The sequence below is a fragment of the Nannospalax galili genome, unplaced genomic scaffold (assembly GCF_000622305.1).
Source record: "Nannospalax galili isolate Female #2095 unplaced genomic scaffold, S.galili_v1.0 scaffold85, whole genome shotgun sequence".
NCBI classification, from domain to species: domain Eukaryota; kingdom Metazoa; phylum Chordata; class Mammalia; order Rodentia; family Spalacidae; genus Nannospalax; species Nannospalax galili.
Genome location: NW_008358866.1, coordinates 9,767,396 through 9,774,315, shown reverse-complemented (window position 1 = coordinate 9,774,315; position 6,920 = coordinate 9,767,396). Strand labels below are relative to the sequence as shown.

Below are 6,920 nucleotides of genomic sequence, written 5' to 3'. Positions count from 1 at the left end.
TAAATATAACCATCTGCTTGGAATTTAAAAGTTTATATTTAATGAAGACATTGAAGTGTATAATCACAATTCCCTGAAGACACATGGACTCAAGATAGGAAAAGAAATTTATTAATTTCTCCTATTTCACTACAAATTTCTCAAGTTCTCCAGTAGATTATATTTTACTCTGAACCCCTGGAGATAAAAAAGCGAGATAGAACTTCAGCCTTGACATCTAGACCCTGAGCTGTTTAATAATAGCTGTTTGAGCACCTACCACAGAATGACTGTGTCTGTCAGGTGTGGCCATGGAGAAGTGTGGTAGTAATACAGGCTCAGGATGACACCTTCATCTCCATAGGGACACTGCCATCATAGGGCAGCTGCCATCACCAGTGAACAGATTGGATGGAAGAGTTCTCAGGACTCCATTCTGATCTAGAAATAGACACACTGGCTGGTAGCATATGGCTGTCCTGTTTTGGGTGCAGTCGCAAACAGCAGGGTAGCGATACCATGGACACCACACCTCTTGCCCATATTTACACTTAACATGTTATTCCATTTTATTTGTTTGCCTAAGGAGGGGGCAAATAGGTTTTGCACTCAGGCTTTGATAAATGAGTCCATCACATTTAAATAATGGGGAAAATGGCATGCTATGTGCAAGTGAATAGCACACACTCTCTGGAAGGAGAAAGAAAAGAGCAAGTGCCCAGAACTGCATTACGGGTTTCCACAACAGGGTGATAGGGCCAGAGTTTTCCTAATATACTATTTTCAAGCTGGGGTCTAGAAGTTCATCCATCCAAAAATTCACTTGCCTGGGGCTGAGACCACAGCAAATGTCTCATGACTTGTGTTCTGGATAGAGAAGCAAAGACAAGATCAGGAAACCATTGTGTGCTTGAGGAGTGGGGCAGGAAAGACCATTTGCTCTCAGACAGGATCATCTGCATTCCTTGCTCTTAATGGAGAGGACACTCGCCTTCACCCCAGCCAAGGTTTTAGACTGACAGGCACTGGTCATTACAATGTGGGACTCTGATTACAGACAGAGGCCAATGAGAATGGGCAAGAGGGTAATAGGGAAAGAGTCTAAAGACATGAAAAGGGAAGACAGGCAGGGCACAATCCTCTATAGAACAGAATGTGCAAATTCTGTTACTTAAGTAACTACTTGTCAAAGGGAAAGGAAGTTTAAAACGAAGGGGCCGGGGTGTCCTCTGTACCTTAGGGCAAAACATCCAACTGTTGTGTGTTAAACCTGTTGCCAGGTTTTAGAAAGTGGAAGTATCTGGCAGGTTGGTGCCAGAGTGAAACTATCATGGGAAAGAAAAGTGCTCTGAAATAGTCATCATTAACACATTTTTAATTTTAAGAAAATAAAAAAATTGCCAAGACTATAATATACTAGAATGTTTTCTGGCATTTTTATTCATAAAAAGTCACATCATAGGAAATCAAATAGAAAAAATTAGCACTGAGTTCCTTCCTTACGGGTTCTGAATTTTGACGGTATGGCTATCATGGAGGGAAGGGAGGAAGCAGCTGAAGTTTGCTGTGAAAATTAGAATTATCAGAAATAGCTCAGGCTTTAAGAGCACTTGCTGCTCTTCCGGAGGATGGGTATCAGATCCTAGCACCCACATCAGGTGGCTCCCAACCAGCTCCAGGGGATCTGACACTTGCTCTTCTGGCCTCCATGGGCACCAGCACAGAAATACCACACACTCACACACAGGCACACAGACATACACCCTCACTCTCTCACAAACACACACACACACACACACACATACACACACACACACACACGCGGTCTCATGCTGAGAGAAGGAAAAGTTTAGGTCCCTGGTCCAGCCAGAAAGGGAACTTGTCTCCCAGAGAGATATTTTATATAATTTTGACAAGTTGTCAGACCACTTGGCAGGAGAGATTTGAGCCAGGCAATGATGACCAGGATCTCTCCTTGGCTAAGACTGCTTAGCTAGGTATACCTCTTGCCTCCTGTTTAAACCTCAGTATCACATCAGTACCCTGCAGATGGACTTTAGGGGATTACTGGACCTCTCCTATTATGGCTGCATTGAATAAAATTCCTTTCACTAAAAGTCAGGGGGAAAGCTGACTTATAAAACACCTCATCGACAGTTGCAGAAATCATTTTTTAAACACAGATTAACAGGACAAAAAAAATTGAACTCCAAGTCAGGAGAAAAGCCATACTCCAACCTCTGTTCTAGAACTTACTATGTCAAATATTTGAGACTACTACTTTTTAAATTTTATTTATTTTTATTTTATGTGTATGAGTATTCCTCCTGCATGTATATAAATGACATATGCATGCCTGGTGCTTAAGGAGGCCAGAAGAGGGCATCAGATCCCCTGAAACTGCAGTTACAAATGATTGTAACTCACCACATGGGTGCTAAGAACCAAGCCAGGGTCCTCCTCTTCAAGAGCAGCAAGTACTCTTAACTGCTGAGCCAACTCTCCAGCCCCAGGACTACTACTTCTTTATCTGTACATATGTGTGTGTGTGTAATGTCATTTTTTATTTTTGTTATTACTAATATCATACAATTATAGCAAGTAAATGAGAATCAAATATGCAAATATGCATCTGGTCTTATAAACTTATGTCATATATATGTAACTGTGCATTGTCTGAAAATTTCTTTAATTTTAATATCAGATCTAAAATAAGAACTAGTTCATTTGCTAAAAGCAGTTCCCAAATCACGTGTCTTGAATCTTTCTATTCTATTACTGGTATTTTAATAGGTTTTTCTTCCTTAATTGCCTTTTCAAAATTGCTTCTAGTGTCTCAGCATTCTATTTGCCTCTCTCTTACTGAGAACCAGTGCAGAGTGTGCACCCTTCTACACTGATTGTCTTCTAGTGAAACTGACTAGTCTTTGTTGAGCTTCCAAAATTACACCCTGTGAAGAATAATAATGTGGAAACCAGTTCTATAAAGAAGAACAACATGGGAAACAATGTCTGGGCATGTTGCAACTGAAGAACTCTCAGTGAAATATGAATATCTCACCAAACCGGAGATAGAGTAGCATAGAGAAAGAATTTATTTGTTAAGGCTCCAACGGGAAGTACTGAGATTATTTGGGGGCTGCATTTCTCTCTCTGTATAATTGGCAGGTCAGAGTAATGGAAAGAGAGTTGAGTTATAGTCAGAGATTGCTAGATTTAAATCAGAATCCTGGAGTCATAGATACTCCACCTTTAAGAGAGCTTATTCTTACATTGTGGAAATAGAAAAAAAACAATAATGGATAAAAGTAACAATTTTTTAACTTTGTGTGTATATGATATGTATTAGCATGTTTCTGGGTATCAGTGCAGGCACACATGTATCAGTGTGCATGTAAAGGTCAGAGGCCAACCTTGGGTATCAGTTCTTGCCTTCCTACTTGTTTGAAACAGACTCTCTGTTGTTCATCAAGGTATCTGGCTCACGAGCTTCAGGGAGTCTTTCTTCCCCTCCTATTTCATCACTGGAGCACTGAGATTACAGATACGTGCTACCATGCACATCTTTATGTGGGTTCTGGGGATCCAAAGTCAGCTCCTCATGCTTGCATGGCCAGCACTTTACCCACTGAGCCATCTCCCCAGCCCAAAAGTAACTATTTTGACTAAGGCATTTTTAAGTCTCTAAAGTCTAAGAGACAAAAGAGTGCAACTAATAGGCAAAAAAGAATAAAACCTTGATTAATTCTGATTAAGCAAATTAAGACAAGAAAATGGAAAGAAAAAAATGTAGAAAATGTTTGTATTATTAATGAACTAAATATACTCTAATGTAAAGACAAATGTTGTCTATTTGGATTTTAAAATACCGTTTGCTACTTACAAGATTTGTACTTTATCATAAAAGAATAAACAAGAAAACAGAAAGCAACCAGAGGAAATGTTACATACTTATGACAATTTCAGATAACACATAAAATACATTATTTAGGACAAAAAAACATTACTTTGGATAAGAAGTAGACATTGCATGAGTAAATGGTCAGCAGGAAAGCATAAAAAATTGGAATTTGTATGCATCTGACAGCATAGCTTCAAATATATCTAACAGGTAGGGAAAACATCAGAAAATGAAAAGCCCACAAAACAGGAGATTTTGATATACTTCTCTCAATAACTAATGGAATAGAGAAAATCAACCTGACCTAACTGGAATAGTACACAATTCCACATATAACAACTTCAGGAGCTACTCTCATTTCATGAAATCACTTATTTGATGATTTTTTTAAAAAAACAACACAGCTCTACATGTTACATATTGGAATGGAATTAAACTAAAAATGAATAACAGAACCAAACTAGAAGATCACCAAAACTTAATGAAATGAAGCTACTTCTCAATAAGGCATAGATTGAATATTGTTCTAGTTTCTTTCCTGTTTCTATGATAAAACATCGTGACCAAGCAAGAATTTATTTAGCTTACGGTTCCAAAGAGGCAAAAGTCCTTCATGGAGGGGAGGCATGGCAGCAGAGGTGGCTGGAACAGAAAGAGAACAGCTCACATCTTCAAACAGGCACAGGAAGCAGTGTGTGACTGGAAATCCAACAAGGCTTAAGACTCTCTAAGCCTGCCTCCAGTGTCATGCTTCCTCCAGCAAGGCTACACCTTCCAAGACCTTCCAAAACAGTACTACCAATTGGAGACAAAATGTTCAAATACTTGGAGCCTCTGGGGGCCATTCTTATTCAAACCACTACAAATATGAAATTTCAATGAAATATTTTGAACTTAGTAATAATGAAGCTATTACTTTTCAAAGCTCAGAGAATGTTGTCTATACTTAGATTGTCTTTGATTGAGAAAATGATAGAGAAAAAAATAACACAGACTAAATTTCAAGCCATTGGGTGTAGCTATTACATTATTTACGGCATGAAAAACCTTGAAGAGAAATTCCTTTAGTATTCAAAAATTTTCATTTAGTTGAACAAAGTTATTGAATGCAGTTCCAATGTTTTCCATGTTGGGGTCAGTACCATATTAACACCATGTTTGCTCATCACTGATGCAAGCAATTTCTCCACTGAATTGGATTTTAATCAAACATTTATTTGAAGTCTAATTTTGTCATATCATGGTTGAGTATCACCCGTAGGTTGACTACATATAAAAGAACTCAACAAAAATCGAAAGCACTCTAAGAATCAATCATCTATATGAAATTAGCAATGAAATGTGTTACACATTATTATCACTTATAAATTACTTGCTACACGTCCCTTATATCAAAAAAATCTATGACTCCTATATATATTTATACACAATTTTCTTTGAGAATGAGTTACTAATATGAACTAGGTAGAGTGTGTGTGTACATGTGTGCATCACGGCACATGTGGCAGAGAACAACATGTGGGAGTCATTATTCACCTTCCACCACACGGGTTCCAGAATCAAACTCAGGTCACGAAGCTTAGCACCAAGTACTTTTAACTGCTGAGCCATCTCACTGGCTCTAATTTCCCATTTTAAAAGCAATAAATATCACACTGCTCTTTTCCACATAAGGCATTACAAGAATGCAATGTTCTAAATGCATACCAGAAATGTGCACATTTCACATCAGAGATGAAGATTTTTTCATAGTGAAAAACAACATTGTTTTTCTCTTGGACTTAAATGGAATGTGATGCTGGGCATGGCAGCACAAAATTTTAATCTCAGTTCTCAGGAGGCAGAAGCAGTAGGTTCTCTGTTAGTTGGTGGTCAGACTGGTCTATATAGCAAGTTCCAGTTCAGTCAGGGCTGTGTAGTGAAACCCTCTCCCAGAAAACAGGGAGTGGGAGGTGAAGGGAGAGGTATGAGAATAGCATCGTATGGGAAATTTAGAAGAAATAGCATAATTCCAATGACCTATTTATTGGAGTTTGGCATATACAATCTATGCCACATTAGGGAAAGACTAGGAGATTTAAAATGATAGTCGGATAGGAAAAGAAATAGAATTCAGATAATCCCATACTGAGAGAAGACTGAGGGCTACCTTATCTTGACTGCTGGAGACCTTAACAGAGACTTTATGGAGGAAGAGGACAGATGCTGACTAGGCATCTATTGTAGGACTGGGTGACCACTATGCTCTTTACCACACCCAGATTCCCAAGCTATTCATGTCTAGAAGTGGCATCACATGGCATTGTATTCCACCTCAATCTGGGCAGACAAGTCATTTCTCCATCAATATCAGAGTCATGTAGTAATATGGAAACCATCTTTTGGAGATCACAGCACTTCCTACTCTACAGGTTAATATATGACTAAGTATATCATAGTCTGGGGCTGGTATTAACCTATCCATGTCAATAAGTTGTGTTAAAATAATACTAGAGAGGCAGCATGAAATATTAAGAGCCTGGAATCCTAGCTACTACTTTACAGCCTGAATGACTTGGGACAAGCCTCAACTTCCTTCTCCAGAAGAAGAGATGATAAAACAATATCTCCTCAATAAAATTATTAAGATTCAGTGAGTTACTATGGTTCATGCACCCTTAGAACAGAGCTTTCTTTGTACATTGTAAGCACTCAGCAAATATAATGTAGCTATTACATTATGCTTAATATAGGGAGTGCAACAAAGAGAATAGCTTCCAAAACAAAGTGAATTTTAGTTACAAAGTGGGACTTTAAATTTTTAACTTTTAATTAATTTATTTATTTATGAGTGAGTGAGTGAGTGAGTGTGTGTGTGCGTGTGTGTTGTATATGTGAACACAAATCACACAGTGAACATGTGCAGGTCAAAGGAAATTTTCAAGAGTCAGATTTCTCCTTCCATGATGGGTTCCAGGGATCAAACTCCTGCCATCAGGTTTGTGCCATAAGCACTTTTACCTGATGTGCCACCTCACTAGCCTGGCTTCAAGTATTTTAT

General features: G+C 38.4%; 1 protein-coding gene across 3 annotated transcripts in view; it reads left to right on the top strand.

The window, feature by feature from the left end:
• The window catches only part of Hepacam2 (HEPACAM family member 2), a 36,265-nt gene that overhangs the window by 23,507 nt on the left and 5,838 nt on the right, over nucleotides 1–6,920 (top strand). The gene's annotated exons all lie outside the window — the stretch shown is intronic.